Source organism: Phyllobates terribilis, unplaced genomic scaffold, assembly GCF_046119375.1.
Source record: "Phyllobates terribilis strain yellow unplaced genomic scaffold, ASM4611937v1 Scaffold_1__5_contigs__length_1240528914, whole genome shotgun sequence".
NCBI lineage: Eukaryota > Metazoa > Chordata > Amphibia > Anura > Dendrobatidae > Phyllobates > Phyllobates terribilis.
This window is the reverse complement of record NW_027362761.1, coordinates 478,596,829-478,614,760: the sequence shown is the minus strand read 5'-3', so window position 1 is coordinate 478,614,760 and position 17,932 is coordinate 478,596,829. Positions and strand designations below refer to the sequence as shown.

At 50.5% G+C, this 17,932-nt stretch overlaps 1 protein-coding gene across 2 annotated transcripts in view; it reads left to right on the top strand.

The window, feature by feature from the left end:
* RASGRF2 (Ras protein specific guanine nucleotide releasing factor 2) overlaps positions 1-17,932 on the top strand; it is a 395,854-nt gene that overhangs the window by 223,042 nt on the left and 154,880 nt on the right. The window lies entirely within an intron of this gene.

Sequence of the window (17,932 nt, the reverse complement as noted above, 5' to 3'; positions counted from 1 at the left end):
TGCAAGAGGACACATCAGGATCCAGGCCCGGTTAGTCAGATTCAGGCAGCGGGGGTTCCCTGCCTCGGCTGATGCGATGCCCTGAAGCGCCACCGCTGGGGTCAGTGGGCCCTTATGGTTAGCGAGGAGGTGCAGCAGCACCAAGGAGCCATGCCCGCAGCAGGGGTCTCTGCCTTAGCTGGAGCGGTGATGTCGCTGCGAGGCACAGTTCTCTCCCATGGTACCGACACGCCGCCGCCCTGTGGATCACTGGACTTCCTGTATCCACTGCGCTGGGACGCACCGGGTGCGTCCTGATGGTGTAACCCACACCATCAATGGTCAGGCCAGGCCGATCATACAGCGGCGCATGCGCTGTGGCGCTCCTCCACACGAGGAGGGACACATGACTGGACCTGCCAGAGGCAGATCTGGAGGAAGAAGGATGGGGGTGCCAGGGATTTTAAAAAGCACCGAAAACCTGGAGGAGTGCTTCAGTCAGCGCTCTCGTGGCCCCTTTCAGCAATGAGTGACCAGGAGCATTTGGAGGCACAGACTCCACAGCAGCAGCCACAAGAAGAGCAGCACCGGCAGCAGAAGCAGCAGGTGAACCCTTCCCATCATCACAGTCGTGATAGCAGTGGAAGTGGACTTTCTGCCAGTTCTTCCCAGCACAGCAGGGATTCCAGAGTGGCGTCAACCTCCAGAGGAAATCAATTTACGGACATGGTTCTTCCTCCTAACCCAGTACCCCTTCTTCCGTCAGATTGATGTGATCTTCGTGAAAGTTCACTTTGTAATTAGGGTCCCCCTTTTTTTCTTCTCCCATGCAGGGAAAGAAAAGCGTGTGCAAGACCTAGCATAGGACCTGTGCACTTTGCACAGAAGAGCTTCCCACTACATGGGGAAAAAAAGGCTCTGCAGCTCTTGCATAGAGCAAACAATTTGTGAGGAATCCCCAAAGTTCGCATCAGAGCTTAGATCCATAATGAAAACAGAGGTAGAAAATACCTTTTAGATCCCTTCAGGGTCGAACGGTAAAACAGAAAAAAACCCAAAAGATATCCCCTGAATCCGGGTCTAGTAGTTCAGAGGATCCGATTTATCCTCATCTTCATAGTCATCATCTAGGGATAAAGGTGTAAGAAGCTGTTTTCCATTGGAAGAAACAGCCTCATTAAGGCCTTTAGGTCCACTATGGGACTGATAGACCCTCGTCCAAAAAGATCCATTCAGGACATAATGTTTGGTGGGCTGGACCTAAAAAAACGGAGATCATTCCCTCTTAATGAAAAAATCAAAGCTCAGATTAAGAGGGAATGGAAAAGACTGGAAAGGAAGGGTCTACTGTCTCCAAAGAGAAAGTGTCCCTTCGATGACCCGGTATGTAGCCATAGCCAAAGCTTCCAAGAAATTTTCTCTCCCATTTGAGGACATGGTGGTGTTGAAGGACCCCATGGATAAGAAGGCTGAGACTTTCTTGAAAGGCGACTAAAGCCTGCTGTAGCAGCTACCTGTACCACCAGGTTTCTAATGGTTTGGCTAAACCAGATGAAAACTCAGCTTAAAGAGTAAACAGAGAAAAAATATTGGATACCACCTTTAATGAAAGGGGCTGCTGCCATTTTGGCTGACGCATCTGCCGACTCAGTCAGGTTGGCAGCTAGATCGGTAGTTTTTTCTAACGCAGCCCAGCGAGCTCTCTGGTTTAAGTGTTGGCCAGGAGATCTCAAGACAAAATCCGGACTATTTTCTGTTCCCTGGGAGGGCGAATTCTTATTCAGCCCAACGCTAGATGAGATACTGGACAAAGCCGGTGATAACAAGAAGCATTTCCCTGTCCTTCCCACTACCTCCTATAAGAAGTCCTTTTGGAATAGAAGATTTATTCATAGAAAACCCCCTAGGGATCACGATAAGTGATTTCATCAATGATCGGAGAAAAAATAACAAGGGGTCTATTTTCAGTGGGTCCGCAAACTATAATGTAGCACCCTGAGGATTCGGCTGCTACAGGGGTATTGCACCTCAATCCAGAGGTGTGATATTCCACTCCCGGGTAAGGATGGAGTGTGGAACTGAGCTCGGTAGGCTGCATGCACTACACACATCCCATTTCCGAGGAGCAGGCCGACGGTACTCCCACTTAGAAATGTGCAGGTACGACCGAGTCTGTTCCTGGCTGGAGTGGGAGGGGGGTGGTACATCCCAAGTAGTGTAGGGGCAGATAGGGGGAGCAGCCTGGGTAAAGATAGGAGCTCATTGGGTGCTGGTCACCTGAGCTCACACATAGAGGGTGTATATAAGGTGGGCACCATCAGAGAACAGGGTCAGTCTGTCAGCCTTTGCAGAGGAGTCACAGGAAGAGGAGCAGAGCAGATCCAGAGAGAGAGAGAGGAGAAAGAAGGAAAGACCCAGAGGGGGAAGCAGAAGAGAGGACTCTAAGACCCCAAATTCAAGCCACGGGTGAAGAGTCGGCATTAGGGTACCGGAACCCAAGCTGGTGGGGGCAAAAACACACCCCAGCCAGAGACCGGAGGCCGTGGGCAGCGTCTGCCACGGCCACCCACCACATCCACCACGAAGGCATACCACGTGGAGGGTCAGGGAACCCAAGGCCAAGGGTCACCCAACAGAAGGCCCGAGGGAGCTGGACCTGGGTGGATCACTAGTGGGGACGGCCAGAGAAAGGACAGAAGGAGAGCTCAGGGTCACGCTCCGGACTTGTTTGGGGGTTGGCTGAATCCAGGACCTGGTGGACGCAGCACGGCTCGGGTGGTCACTTGAAGCTGGAGTGACCGGAACATCAGCAGTGAGTAAATACCCTAAACTGCACAACCCGACTCTGTCTTGATTTTACATCTACGCTGCACCACCACAACCCCCATCCTCTGCACCTGACCCCCTGAGGCTATACCCCACCCGTTGGGGGTTATACCATCACAAGCTGCACCTACACCATCAGCCTCAGCGGACCCTGCTGCAGCGGCGGCCATAGTGACCGCAACACAACGGGTGGCGTAGTCGACAATAAAGAACTTATAACATCTGTAGGACTGCCACATACAACTGAGTTTGACACCCTGGGCACGGACCGGGTCACAGCCACTCGGAAGACTACAACCCCCATCTGATCCGGCTCCGGATATTCCCACTAACGAATATGGCCCAGGGGGCGCGTCAACTTTGGCGTAGTCGGCAGGATTACGTGCCCGCAACACCCGGGTACTGCGTGCCTGAAGAAAAGTGCGAGTTTACCTCAAAAAGAAGTCTCCTGCCGGTTCCGGAGGGTCCCCGCCATCGGACCCCATCACCAGTCGATTCCCGCCGGTTGTCCGCCATTAACAGCGTTTTCCCGCCACCTGCAGAGTTTCCCGCCACTGGGAAGCGATTCCCGCCATTTCCAAAGGTTTCCCGCCTTGGAAGAGCGGACGCCATTATGGGCGTGCCAGAGGGTGGCGAGAGGCCACCTCCCATCGTGGGCCAGGACCGAAAATGGCGCCAAAAGTGGAAACCGCCCCCACCAACAGAGACTGTGATGCTAGAGGTGTCTGTCAGCGTGAAAGAACAGCCCCTGGAGCTGACAGTCACCAAGTGGCCCCGGGACCGCCCTCGAAGGGGGAGGAGACGAAAGGAAAGAACAAAGATGGGTGCCGCCTGGAGCAGTCTAGAGCGAGCGCACCCGGAGGCAAGAAGCCTGGAGAAGAAGATCGGAGGAGCTTACCCGGAGATGGCGAGAAAGCAGAGCAGCACCGGCCCGTTGGCCAGGAGCCTGCTAGAAACAGAGGAGGGAGAGCAGAGCAGCACCGGCCCGCTGGCCAGGAGCCTGCTGGAGACAACTGAAGGAGAGCAGAGCAGCACCGACCCGTTGGTCAGGAGCCTGCTGGAAGCAACGACCCCACTAGGCCTAGTGGAGGTCCTAGCACAGCTCCCCCGAGACCGGGAGTGTGCGCAGACCGCTCTGGAGGGCCTCGCAAGGAGGATGGCCCGGGTGCAGCGAGAGACGTTGGCGGAGTGGAGCCGTGAGATGGCCCAGCAGACCGAGACCCGTCAGCGGAGCACGCCACCCAAGACGAGGAGACCGACCGCCTCTGAGGATGGCGCGGGAGGATTGAAGGCCGGAGACGGCGCCGAGAAGGGAGCCGAACGAGTGGAGGCAGGTAAAGGGGACGTCTATACCCCAAACTGGGAAACCGCGTACCTGCCCCAGCTCCCCGTCGCAGAGCCCGAAGTCTATCCTGCCGTGCCCGTCGCTGCAACGTCACCGCCGCAGACTAGGCCTCAAACGGGAGCCGCGACCCCTGTGACGTCACACGCCTCGACCCCGAGCGTGACCAAGCAGGAAGTACCACCAGCCTGGTCGCAAGGCCTAGTACCACCGGGCGCCGCAATACCAACAGCGCCCCCTACCTCCGCGGAGCCCCCGGCCTGGTCGCAGGGCCAAGTAGCCCAGGGCGCCGCTGTCCTTACGGTGCCCTTCACCTTCCAGATACCCCAGGCCTGGCCGCAAGGCCCGGGCATCCCGGGCGCTAACACCACCGCGCCCATAAGACCTAAAGTGCCGCATCTGGGAGAGGACCTGTACGCCCAGCATACGTGCCCGGATGGGCAGCCATTTATATGGCCACCGGAGTTCCACCATCCCCGACTCCGGAGAGAGAGACCCCTGGATGAACCCCTGATCCCGGCTCCAAAGCCCGTAAAGAGGATCTCACCCCCGCTAGCGGAAGCGCAGTTTGAGTGGGACCCCACCGGAGAAGATCTTATGGGGTTCACTCAAGAGACTCGGGCAGCTGCAGCGGAGCGTGCTGAGTGCTGCCGCCAACAGCTCGAGGACTTCGAGAGGGAGCGGAGAGAGAGGCGGGTCCGGGAACAGCAAGCTCAAGTAAGGAGCGCGGAGCAGAAGAGCCGGGCCAGGAGAGACCCCCGTGCAGCGCATAGTCCCCGCACCACCGGGACTGTGATAAAGTTTAACATGCAGCATGGGTGGGGCTTCATCCGAGACCACCGCACCCTAGGCGACGTCTTCATGACGAGGAGAGACGTTGAGTCCCACCTACCGGAGGGACACAGAGGTCGTGACCTATACATCGGGGACGAGGTCACCTTCACCCGGCACAAGTGTGCCAAAGGACCCTACGCCCTCCATGTGCATCGTCTGACGGAGGAAGAGCTGCGGTGTGAGGAGGAAGAACAAGAGGACCCGGACGGGTCTGAAACTAGAGCCAAAGGTAACCATAAAGCAAGAGCAGGAGGACGCCGTCGTTAAGTACAGCGAAGCAGGAGCTGTATATAGTTGCCCGTCGGGGCACCATAAACTGAAACTGAAACTGAAACTGTTACTGTTGATAATATAGTCCCCGTTGGGACCAGCAAGTGTGAACTGTTACCCGTTTTTCCCTAAATCCCACTGACCGAGGACTGAGAGCGGTCATTCCTCCCCAATACCTGGCCGAGGACTGAGAGCGGCCACTATCCTTGTAAATAGTTGCGCGTCCTAAAGCGCCCCCTACCGGTTTTATAGGGAAAACCAGTTTTCCAGAGAGACTGTCGCACTTTACCCGGTCACACGTTGCACAGTGACCGGAGGAGGAGCCAGAGGCGACGAGAATGTTTTATATATATATATAATGTTGTTTTATATATTTTATGTTGTTTATGAAAAAAAATTTTGTATGTTTTGGTGTTTATGTCTCACAGCCCGAGGACGTGCTGTGATTTACCAGGGGGGAATGTAGCACCCTGAGGATTCGGCTGCTACAGGGGTATTGCACCTCAATCCAGAGGTGTGATATTCCACTCCCGGGTAAGGATGGAGTGTGGAACTGAGCTCGGTAGGCTGCATGCACTACACACATCCCATTTCCGAGGAGCAGGCCGACGGTACTCCCACTTAGAAATGTGCAGGTACGACCGAGTCTGTTCCTGGCTGGAGTGGGAGGGGGGTGGTACATCCCAAGTAGTGTAGGGGCAGATAGGGGGAGCAGCCTGGGTAAAGATAGGAGCTCATTGGGTGCTGGTCACCTGAGCTCACACATAGAGGGTGTATATAAGGTGGGCACCATCAGAGAACAGGGTCAGTCTGTCAGCCTTTGCAGAGGAGTCACAGGAAGAGGAGCAGAGCAGATCCAGAGAGAGAGAGAGGAGAAAGAAGGAAAGACCCAGAGGGGGAAGCAGAAGAGAGGACTCTAAGACCCCAAATTCAAGCCACGGGTGAAGAGTCGGCATTAGGGTACCGGAACCCAAGCTGGTGGGGGCAAAAACACACCCCAGCCAGAGACCGGAGGCCGTGGGCAGCGTCTGCCACGGCCACCCACCACATCCACCACGAAGGCATACCACGTGGAGGGTCAGGGAACCCAAGGCCAAGGGTCACCCAACAGAAGGCCCGAGGGAGCTGGACCTGGGTGGATCACTAGTGGGGACGGCCAGAGAAAGGACAGAAGGAGAGCTCAGGGTCACGCTCCGGACTTGTTTGGGGGTTGGCTGAATCCAGGACCTGGTGGACGCAGCACGGCTCGGGTGGTCACTTGAAGCTGGAGTGACCGGAACATCAGCAGTGAGTAAATACCCTAAACTGCACAACCCGACTCTGTCTTGATTTTACATCTACGCTGCACCACCACAACCCCCATCCTCTGCACCTGACCCCCTGAGGCTATACCCCACCCGTTGGGGGTTATACCATCACAAGCTGCACCTACACCATCAGCCTCAGCGGACCCTGCTGCAGCGGCGGCCATAGTGACCGCAACACAACGGGTGGCGTAGTCGACAATAAAGAACTTATAACATCTGTAGGACTGCCACATACAACTGAGTTTGACACCCTGGGCACGGACCGGGTCACAGCCACTCGGAAGACTACAACCCCCATCTGATCCGGCTCCGGATATTCCCACTAACGAATATGGCCCAGGGGGCGCGTCAATAACAGCCTTCCCAATGAGGGTTTTCCCTAGGTGGGGGGGAAGGTTGTTCCTTTTTTTCTCCCGGCCTGGGAAAAAAATCTTCCAACAGCGTTTGGATACTAAACCTAATAAAATTGGGTCTGAAGCTACAGTTTCATTCAATTCCCAACCCAACCTTCATAGTGACTCCCCGACGAGGAGCAATTAGTCTTGAAACGGGAAGTTCTAGTTTTAGTAACAAAGGCAGTCCTACAGGACATCCCTTCCCAGGAAAGAGGCAAAGGATTTTACTCCCCCACTGTTTGAGGCGGAAACCAGATGGATCATTCAGGACAATTTTATAAATCTAAATAAACTGAACAAATATCTGAAGATTTCAGTCCTTCGAGATGGAAACAATAAAAACATCGGTAAAAATTTTGTTTCCAGACTGTTTTTATGACCTTTCTGGACCTAAAGGATGCATATTATCATGTGTCCATTCACAAGGACTATCAATATTTCCTCAGAGTAGCCGTGTCAATAGGGGGAATAATTAAACACTACCAATACACCGCTTTACTGTTCGCTCTAGCCGTCGCTCCACTGGTATTCACCAAGTTAATTGCAGAGGCAATGTCACATCTGAGGGAGCAAGATATCCTGATTGTCCCATATCTGGACGATATCCTGATAATAGGCAGTTCCTCCCAACATTGCAAGAACCAGCTGGGGAAGGTTATAGGTTCCTTGACAGACTTAGATTGGCTTTTAAATCTAAAAAAGTCATACGCCGAACCAAATCAGGTGCAAGAATTTCTAGGTATCATACTAGATTCAAAAAAACAAGAGTGCCACCTTCCGGGGGAAAAAGTACAGATGATTATGGCTCGGGTATCTCAGACGGTGGACCATCCCTCTATGACTTTGTGGAAGGCGATGACCCTCTTAGGCTCCATGACGGCCTGTTCAATGGGCCCAGATGCACACCAGGGATCTGCAGTGGGAGATCTTAGGAGCCAAAATTTCTCTAGGAGGGCATTTAGAAGGTCAGCTAACTTTGTCGCCAAAAACTGTCGGTAAAATTTGACCTTTATAGAATTCTTAGACACTCTTCAGAGTCATCACGTAAGAATATTCTCAGACAACTGAGTTGTAGTGGCATATTTGAATCACCAGGGGAAAACTTGGTCCCGTCCTTTGATGGAGGTGACTGACCTCATTTTCCAGATAGCCGAGAACAATTTTGGGGTCTCTATCAGCACTACACATAAAAGGGACAGAAAATTGCACCGCAGACTTCCTAAGCCGGACCCAGCTAAGACAGGGCGAGTGGGAACTGAAACAGACCATATTGAACCAGATTGCAGAAATATAGGAATGTCCTACCATAGATCTGTTTGCCAACAATCAGAACAAAAAAGTAGACACATTCTGCTCAATGATCCCAAAGGGAACCCTGCAGCGCTAGATGCCTTCATGATCCCCTGGAACCACACCCTAGCTTATGCTTTTTCTCCGATTGCCTGGATTCTGGCAGTTCTGAGAAAGATCAGGGAAGACGGGGCAAAAGTAATTCTAATCTCCCCCTTCTGGCTGAAGAGGATGTGGTTTTCTTGGCTCAGAGTGATGTCCATCTCCGACCCCTGGGCACGTCTGGAAATTCCGGACCTTCTTTCCCAGGGGCCGGTTTATCATCCTCAGGTAGCAAACTTAGACTTGACAGCATGGAATTTGAGAGGGCTCTTCTGAGGGATAAAGGGTTTTCACCGAATTGAATCTCCACATTACTACAAAGCAGGAAACTTTTCACCACCAAACTTTATGGGAAAACTTGGAGAAGGTTCCTTTCCTTTTCAGGTTCCAGGGTAGAGGAAGAGGTTCCATTGACAGCCATACTAGAATTCCTGCAGAGGGAGTTGGAGCAGGGTCTAGCAACAAGCACCCTGAAGTTCCAAATCGCAGCATTAGGGGCACTATACAATTGCGACTTGGCCGGGAATCGGTGGATATCTAGATTAATCAAAGCTTCGGCTAGATCTAGACCCATCCATAGTCAGAACTCGCCTCCTTGGGATTTAAACTACGGCTTTAACTAAACCTCATTTCGAACCCTTAGTCGATACATCTCTAAAAGTTTTATCCCTCAAGACATCACTTTTGGTAGCACTCACATCAGTGCGTAGGGTCAGCAACATCCAGGGCCTGTCTGCAGGGGCCTCCTTACACAGATCTTGGAGGAAAGAGTCATCCTCAAACCCGGCCTACTTGCCAAAAGTAGCATCACGATTTCACAGATCCCAGGAGGTCACCCTTCCTTCCTTTTGCCCCAATCCCCAAAACAGGGGGGAAAAAGATCTACATGCTTTAGATGTCAGGAGATGCCTAATCCAATACCTAGCTGCCACATAAGAATGTAGGAAGGATAGCGCTCTCCTTGTGTGCTTCCAGGGGCCTTGGAAGGGGCTAAAAGCTTCCAAAGGCACATTGGCAAGATGGATAAAAGTCTCCATCTCTCTGGCATACTCATCAAGTGGGGAAGTTGCTCCGGAGAGATTAAAAGCTCACTCGACAAGGGCAGTGGCAACCTCCTGGGTGGAAAAAGCCGATGTTTCAATAGAACAGATATGTAGAGCTGCGACATGGTCACCCCCCTCTACCTTCTTTAAGCATTATCGGCTGGACCTAGCCTCTTTTTCAGACCTCACTTTTGGCAGAAGGGTTCTGAAAGCGGTGGTCCCTCCCTAATGATACACTTCTCTGCAATTCTCTTTGTGGTGCTGTCATGGGCAAGGAGAAAGACGTAGTTACTTAGCGGTAACGGGATTTCTCAGAGCCTATGACAGCACCCGTATATTCCCTCCCTTCACACGTGGGTGTGCACACTTATTCGTTATTTTGTTATTTATGCGTAGGCACAGGGTGTTCCTGATGAGCGTTATGATAATATATTTTGTGTTTAATAACCTGGAGGTCCTCTCGTGCTCTGTAAATAACTGATGTGGGCAGGAGCGTACATAGGAATCATGGGGCCCCATAGCAGAAACTCTAATTGGGCCCCCCCCCCCCAAAAAAAATGTAAATAATTGTCGGGGTCACCAAAGATCAGATCTCACACTTTCCATCCTTTACATAGTAATTTTCCTCCTGCTGACGTCCTAGATCTTTCATTGCCCTATAAAGTGTGATGCCAATAAAAGGGCCCCCCAAACACAGTATGATACCCTCATGGTGAATTCCTCCACATGCACAGTATGATGACCCTACTGTGCCCCACCTCAACTCCCAGGGCAAAGTTTGCTGACCCCAACACAGTATGATCCCCCAACTGTGAGCCGCTAGAGAGGATGGTACATAATAAGGGAGGGTGTTATACATAATAAAAGAGGAAACTATATAACTAAGGATGGCGCTATACATAATAAGTGAGTACACTATATACTAAGGGACTGTGCTATACATAATAAGGCTACATTCCCGCATCTGTGTGCAGTGTCGGTGTGCTGCCCTGTTTTACTGACGCATTGAGCATGTTCTACTCTAATCCTCAAAATCGGATCAGAACAGGACATTCTCTGACCCTCTTCGATGTCATTCTCAGATCCGTGATTTTCATGGATGTGTGAATGGATCTATAAAACTGTACGAGTCCGTGGACCATCCGATTAAAAAGATCTGGCAGCTCATGGACATTTCACACAAATGTGAGAATGTGGCCTAAGGGATTTTACAGATAACATTATCACTCCAAGTCACACAGTGCAGATACAGAATAATATTTACATCCAGGCACTTACCGCTGACGTCTCATCTGATCAGAGACGGTTTCTGCTGCTTCTTCTCCATCTGGTCAGACCTTCATATCGACATCTCCCAGCCACGACTCGTCTTGTCACGATGATCTCCAGCCTAGAAAATAACAAGGTCACATATTGTATGCATACATGTGTCTCCCCCGCTCTGCGTCCTCGAATACAGATATGTAACCCCCCCAATTAATATACTATTAGCCACTTAGTAATCAAAATATAAAGTGATAAGCAGCACTGTGCCCCCCATTAACTATAATCTGCACCGGCCAATAATATAAATTATTCAGTCTCTGTGACTCTCCCCAATTAACTGTAAGGCTATGTGCACACGGAAAACATACAAGGCTTCACAGTACAAGCAAAGTGGCACCCTCATCATTGCTCTCTCACAGCACCCTCGTCATTGCTCTCTCCCACCACCTCCATCATTGCTCTCTCTCAGCACCCCCATCATTACTCTCTCCCAGCACCCCCGTCATTGCTCTGTCCCAGCACCCCCGTCATTGCTCTGTCCCAGCACCCCCGTCATTGCTCTGTCCCAGCAGCCTCATCGTTGCTCTGTCCCTGCACCCCCGTCGTTGCTCTGTCCCTGCACCCCCGTCGTTGCTCTGTCCCTGCACCCCCGTCGTTGCTCTGTCCCTGCACCCCCGTCGTTGCTCTGTCCCTGCACCCCCGTCGTTGCTCTGTCCCTGCACCCCCGTCGTTGCTCTGTCCCTGCACCCCCGTCGTTGCTCTGTCCCTGCACCCCCGTCGTTGCTCTGTCCCTGCACCCCCGTCGTTGCTCTGTCCCTGCACCCCCGTCGTTGCTCTGTCCCAGCACCCCCGTCGTTGCTCTGTCCCAGCACCCCCATCGTTGCTCTCTCCCAGCACCCCCATCGTTGCTCTCTCCCAGCACCCCCATCGTTGCTCTCTCCCAGAACCCCCATCGTTGCTCTCTCCCAGCACCCCCATCGTTGCTCTCTCCCAGCACCCCCATCGTTGCTCTCTCTCAGCACCCGCATCGTTGCTCTGTCCCAGCACCCCCATCATTGCTTCTCCCAGCACCCCCATCATTGCTTCTCCCAGCACCCCCATCATTTCCTCTCAGCACCCCCATCATTGCTCTCTCACAGCCCCCCACCATTGCTTTCTCCCAGCAACACGTCATTGCTCTCCCCTTCCCCACCATCCCCATCATTCCTCTCCTCAGCCCCATCAGCCCCATTATTGCTCTTCCCAGCCCCATCATTGCTCTCCCTGGCCCCACCATCCCATTATTCCTCTCCCCAGCCCCATCAACCCCATTATTCCTCTCCCCAGTCCCATCATTCCTCTCCCCAGCCCCATTATTGCTCTTCCCAGCCCCATTAGTCCCATTATTCCTATCCAAAGCCCCATTATTCCTCTCCCCAGCCCCATTATTCCTCTCCCAGCCCCATCAGCCCCATTATTGCTCTCCCCAGCCCCATTAACCCCATTGTTCCTCTCCCCAGCCCCATCAGCCCTCTCCCCAGCCCCAATATTTCTCTCCCCAGCCCCATCATAGCTCTCCCCAGTCCCATCAGCCCCATTATTGCTCTTCCCAGCCCCATCATTCCTCTCCCCAGCCCCACCATCCCACCATTGCTCTCCCCCTATCTCCCCTCCCCAGCATTTCAGTAAAAAAACAAACAAAACAAAACAACAACTTACCTCAGCTCGCTCCCCTGCAGCAGCATCCTGCTGGTTGCCGGCAGCTTTCTTCCTGACCCAGGCGCGCACTGCATGATGAAGTCATCAAGCTGCGCGCACCTGGGTCAGGGAGGAAGCAGAGGACGAACCCTCCAGCTCCGCTGCTATTCTCCTCCTGACAGCAGCAGAGCTGCAGGGATCGCTCCCTGACCGCCGCGTGCAGGGAGCAGCTGCACCTTGCGGGCCCCTTGGTGCAGCTGCATGGTGGGGACCCGGCGCATCTGCACCGGTGGCGGTATGTCCACCCCTGGACTGCTATGGGGCCCCCCTGGCTCACGGGCCCCATAGCAGTCGCGTGGTCTGCCGCCATTGGCGGTACGCCACTGCATGTGGGAGAGAGGTCCCGCCCTTTTTATCTTTGGTGAACATTGATGAAAAGTCTTTTAAGGGGCCGATACCATCCATTTTTTTTCTTTTTGGCATAGATATATTTTTAAAATTTTGGGGGATTTATTTTAATGCCGCTGGCGATTTGTTTGTTTGTAGATATCTTTGCTAGCTTGATTTCTTTTTTATATTTCCTATTAGGATCTTTATACTCCTGATATGCTATTTTGTATTCTCGGCTTTTCAAGATTTTGAATGTCCTTTGTTTTTGTCTTATTAAACTTGTACTGTCTTATTTATCCATAATGGTTTCTTTTTATTTCTGGACATTTTATTACCAGAGTGTATAAGTTTAGTAGTATATCCTTAAACATGCCCCATTTATGGCCCATTTTGTTGGCACCCTCAACTTTAATATTTGGCTGCACACCCACTGGAGAATAACTTGTAAGCTTGAGATTGTTGATATTTTTCAACAATGTTGGTGGTTCTGAAGTCCTCAAACAGTTCTCTTCTCTTTCTGTTCTCCATGCTTAGTGTGGTACACAAACACACAATGCAAAGATTGAGTCAGCTTCTTTGCTTTTTAGTTTGTTTCGTGTGTGATTTTCATATTGCCCACACCTGTTACTTGCCACAGGTGAGTTTGAACAAGCATCACATGCTTGGAACAAAGTTGTTAGCCCACAATTTTGGAAAGGTGGCAACAATTTTGTACTGCCCATTTTGGGGGCTTTTGAGTGAAATTATGTCCAAATTCGCCTTCTATTCCTTTGTTTTTGTTTTTTTTTCTATTGTTCCAATACTGAAGTCGGCTGGATTGCTGGAGCGCACTTAGCTCCCAATCCCAAACAGTTTCAGTGCAACTACGCTCCTCTGATACTGCAGAGACAAAGCTGCCTCCTATAGCAGCATCGGAGAGCGCACAGTTCATGCCACTTGTCCGACCTGCCAATCAACCAGGAGCACCCCACCCCCAGTAAGTGGGAGGCTGGGGAGCTGTGTGCTTCTGCCAAATATAAGTGCTTACATTCCCTTCACAAAACATATGCAGTGAAATTCTTTTGATTGGATATTTGATTATTCAGATATTTCAATCACAACTGTGTATTAATCTTGAGTTTCACTGGACTGCAAGTAGATGGCCAGTTTGGATAAGACATAGTGGTAGCAGCATAATTTTGTATTGGTATTAAATTTGAGCCTGCTTTCCCTGCTGTATATTTTATTACGTTTTATATACCTTTTTTTCTTTGTCAGTCCAGAAATCCAGAATATTTTACAATCCAGCATTTATTGAAATTTGATAACTCCAGATCAAAGGGATTTTTACAGTAGTGTTACCCTGAGGCTATTGTGTACCAGTCTATTACTCCATAAAAAGTTATTATTTTCTTTGAGTAAGGGGTCAGGTTCATTTCCGTGTAATAATGCACACTAGCGTTGGTCTTCCTGCACGGGTCAGAGTCCATAGACCATTACAGCATTTCTCTATTGTCACCTTACACATGGGTTGATAACCCTATTTTCACAGCCATATTCGATGATCAATGCACCAAGATTATTTAGTTGCGCATTATTTCTCAGCATCCGTTCGTTATTGGGTCCCATAGGGTTTGTGCGGCTTTCTATGTTATCACAAAGGATGTATTGTTATTGGAAGTGCCGAAAATGCAAACATGAAATTCCTGCTGTTGAGGGGGGTAGTTCTGTGTAAGCTACAAAGTCTTTGATTCATTTCTTTAATCTTTTGCTGTGGTTGGGTCTGATTTACTATGTTGTGTTAAGGCCAAATGAAAATTTTAGGAAACTTTCCACTGGGAATCCTATGTATTATTCCCCTTCTGGAAGTGTATCCTGATTCTGTATTAACAGTTACTGTATAGTATACAAATCAGTGCATACAATTCTAGAAATAGCAGAGCATACACGGTTACATTGCAATTGGGATTTCATCAGAATAATGTGTAGAGCGTGTTATGGGAATGGATCAGAGGCAGCGGGCCAGCAGCTTGGAAAGTGTTATACATAGTACAGCAAAATGAATTCACAGAGGTTTGTGCTAAAATTGTCATGTTAATCCCGGAGTTATTGGTGTCACACTGTTTAGATGAGCGTATAAACGTGGCAGGAGAGGTAGTATATTAGTGTAGAACATCAACTACAGTAGCCGCAAGACTGGTAGACCACTAGCGCAACTAATATTAGGTTTCAGGTGCCGTATCGTACTTAAAGGGGTATTCCCATCTCCAAGATCCTATCCCAATCTACTATATAATCGGTTTATCCCGTCTGTCTGTCCGTCCAGGAAATCCCGCGTCGCTGATTGGTCCGGCGATGCAGCCGGGAGATGAACGGCGCTAGCCGGTCATCTCCCGGCTGCTCGCAGCAGAAGTACCCCGACCGGCGGCCTAGGCGGCGCCGCTCCCCGGTCCTCCCTTCACACTTGCCGTCGGGAGATCAGTGGCCCTAGCCGCTGATCTCCCGACGGTAGCCGCATGGAGGTCAGCGGCGATGCAGCTGGGAGATGACCGGCACTAACCGGTCATCTCCCGGCTGCTCGCAGCGGAAGTACCCGCACAGGCAGCGCCGCTCCCCGGTCCTCACTAACACGGTTCGCTGATTTGTCGTGTCCGCTGGCCATGACCAATCAGCGATATTGGTGGCAAATTTAAACACGCTCTCCGGCCAATTGGCGCCGTATTTAAAATAAGTACGCCACCGTCGGGAGATAGCAGGGCTGACTCCGCCCATGTGGTCATGTGACTCACCAACTGCCATACAAGCCAGGATGAGGGGGCCGTACAAACCAGGATTAGGGGAATGACTGAGCCTTACAAACCACAATTAGGGGATGAGGGAGCCATACATACCAGGATATGGAAATTTAACAGTAGCTGCTGCATTTCCCACCCTAGGCTTATACTCAAGTCAATAAATTTTCCCAGTTTTTTGCTGTAAAATTAGGGGTCTCTGCTTATACTCGGGTCACCGCGCACAGGCAGCATGTGACCCCCGGCTGCAGCTGGCTCTTGCTTCCGCTTATGTCAGAACTATTTGCGGCTGCAGCCAAGGGGTCTCCTTTTTCGCGTTCCACGGTGAGTGATGTGCTGTGGGCGGGGTTATCCCCCATCCAGTCACACTCGGCATCCACCGCACGCGCATTCATTGACAGAGCGCGCGGTGGATGCTGGGTGTGACACGATGGGGGATAACCCCGCCCCCAGCCCGCCATTCACCGTGGTACGCGGAACAGGAGACCCCTGGCTGCAGCCGCAAATAGTCGTGATGTAAGCGGAAGCAAGAGCCGGCTACAGCCGGGGGAATTGCGTGCTGGCTGTGCGTGGTCAGCGATGTTGTCACAAGCAGTATTGACAACATGACGTAATTACAAAATTCATTAGGGGCCCCAAGGGGAGACATTGGGGGGGTTAATTTAAAGTAGAGCACAACCCATTTAAACACTGCTTCGCTGATTAGTCGCGCACGGTCGGCCGCATACATATTCTAGAATACCCGATGCGTTAAAATCGGGCCACCATCTAGTATGTGGTGGTGGTGGTGGTGTATAGATTTTCTGATTCGCTATGTCTCTTTCCTCATGCGTAGGCATTGTAGGACCTTAGGTATCCATGGTTACGACCACTGAAATAGTGACAGTTAGTTAGCTAGTTGCTAGTAGTCGTAGCCATAGATACTTAAGGTCCTGCAATGCCTGCACATGAGGAAAGAGACATAGCGAATCAGAAGAACTGTACTGCATTTCTAATTGGAGGTATTTGCTAATATTATTATTACACCTACTACATGTTGGGATAGGATCCTGGAGAAGGGAATACCTCTTTAATCATGATGTGGGTACTATGGCACCTGTCACCTGTAGATGCTATAGCTAACCCTAGCATGGAAGTCACACCATTTGTCCTGTTTTATACTCTTCTAAATAAAGAAGATTGCAAGTCCGTCGGGCTGGAGCCTCCTTTCTTGTACTTATTTTTTCCTTGCAGATTTGCCGCAGATTTAACTTTGCAGCATGTCAAATCTTTCAGATTTTTGCTGCAGATTTCTTCCATTTTAATGAATGGTAAAAACGCATCAAAAATACATATATTTTATATTGCGTTTTTCCTGCCAACACATCTTTATTTGCAGCAGATCTTTCTGCTGTCAGTGGAGAGGTGAGTGGATTATGCATACAAATTAATGGGAATTCCGACCACCTCTGCACTGATGGGGTGCGTGTCAGAGTCTCAGTCTCGAGATAGCTGTGCATCCCGTTGGTGACACCCACATCTACTATGCATTTTATTGCTGAAATGTACAAGATAGGAGTACTCCTTTACAGCTTTCAGAAATATTTAGTAGTTGGATACGGGCACACTGCCTGCGCAGCCCTGACATCGAGAGCAAAGGTTGGAGGATTCTGACTGATTATGATGACTTGTGGACTGTTTCAGGCTCCCAGACCCAATGGCAGAATACACTTAGCGTAAACTTGCACCCTTCAAACTACACCCGATTTTAATCTATATTACAGTGTATTCATATATCCTTTATTGGATCCACAGCAAAGTAACACAGATTTGTTGTGACACCATTTTGATCAAAAGAGTGTAAAAGCCATACCTACAGCAACAAGGTGTACCCAATCACGATGGTCAGTGCTATATGTCAGCAGGCCTCGAAATAGACGGGGCAGAGCTGGACCTGGACTTTATTGTGTTTTACACCTGCCTGTGCAAATTGTCTCTTCAGAGATGAAGATGACTTGAACTTTAGTGCCGCCTATTGTAAGTAGCAATCCTAAAAGTCAATGTTAAATGCACGCCGCTAGGTTCAGATAGGGCGAGATTTCATGAATTCTTTAAAATCCTGGGGGAACCGTTACTCAGGGCGACCATAGGCTGCAGCTTCTCTCAGGCTCAATGACCAGACACATCTGACAAGAGTCTTTTTCAACAGTTTAACAGTGGAATTTAATCTGAAGCACGGCCAGTGCAATTCAGGGATATTACAGCAACAATCTTCATTACAGTACAGTCTGAGTTTCTTGAGCAAGCGACTCCAGTAACATACAGTAGTTTGTTCACAACGCACAGTATTACAGTCACTTCAGTAGCATAATTCAGCATAGATTAGATCTCTTAGCAGCACACTTCTATGCATACACAACCACAGGCTTTTCCTTCACAAGACACAATAGTACACAGCATT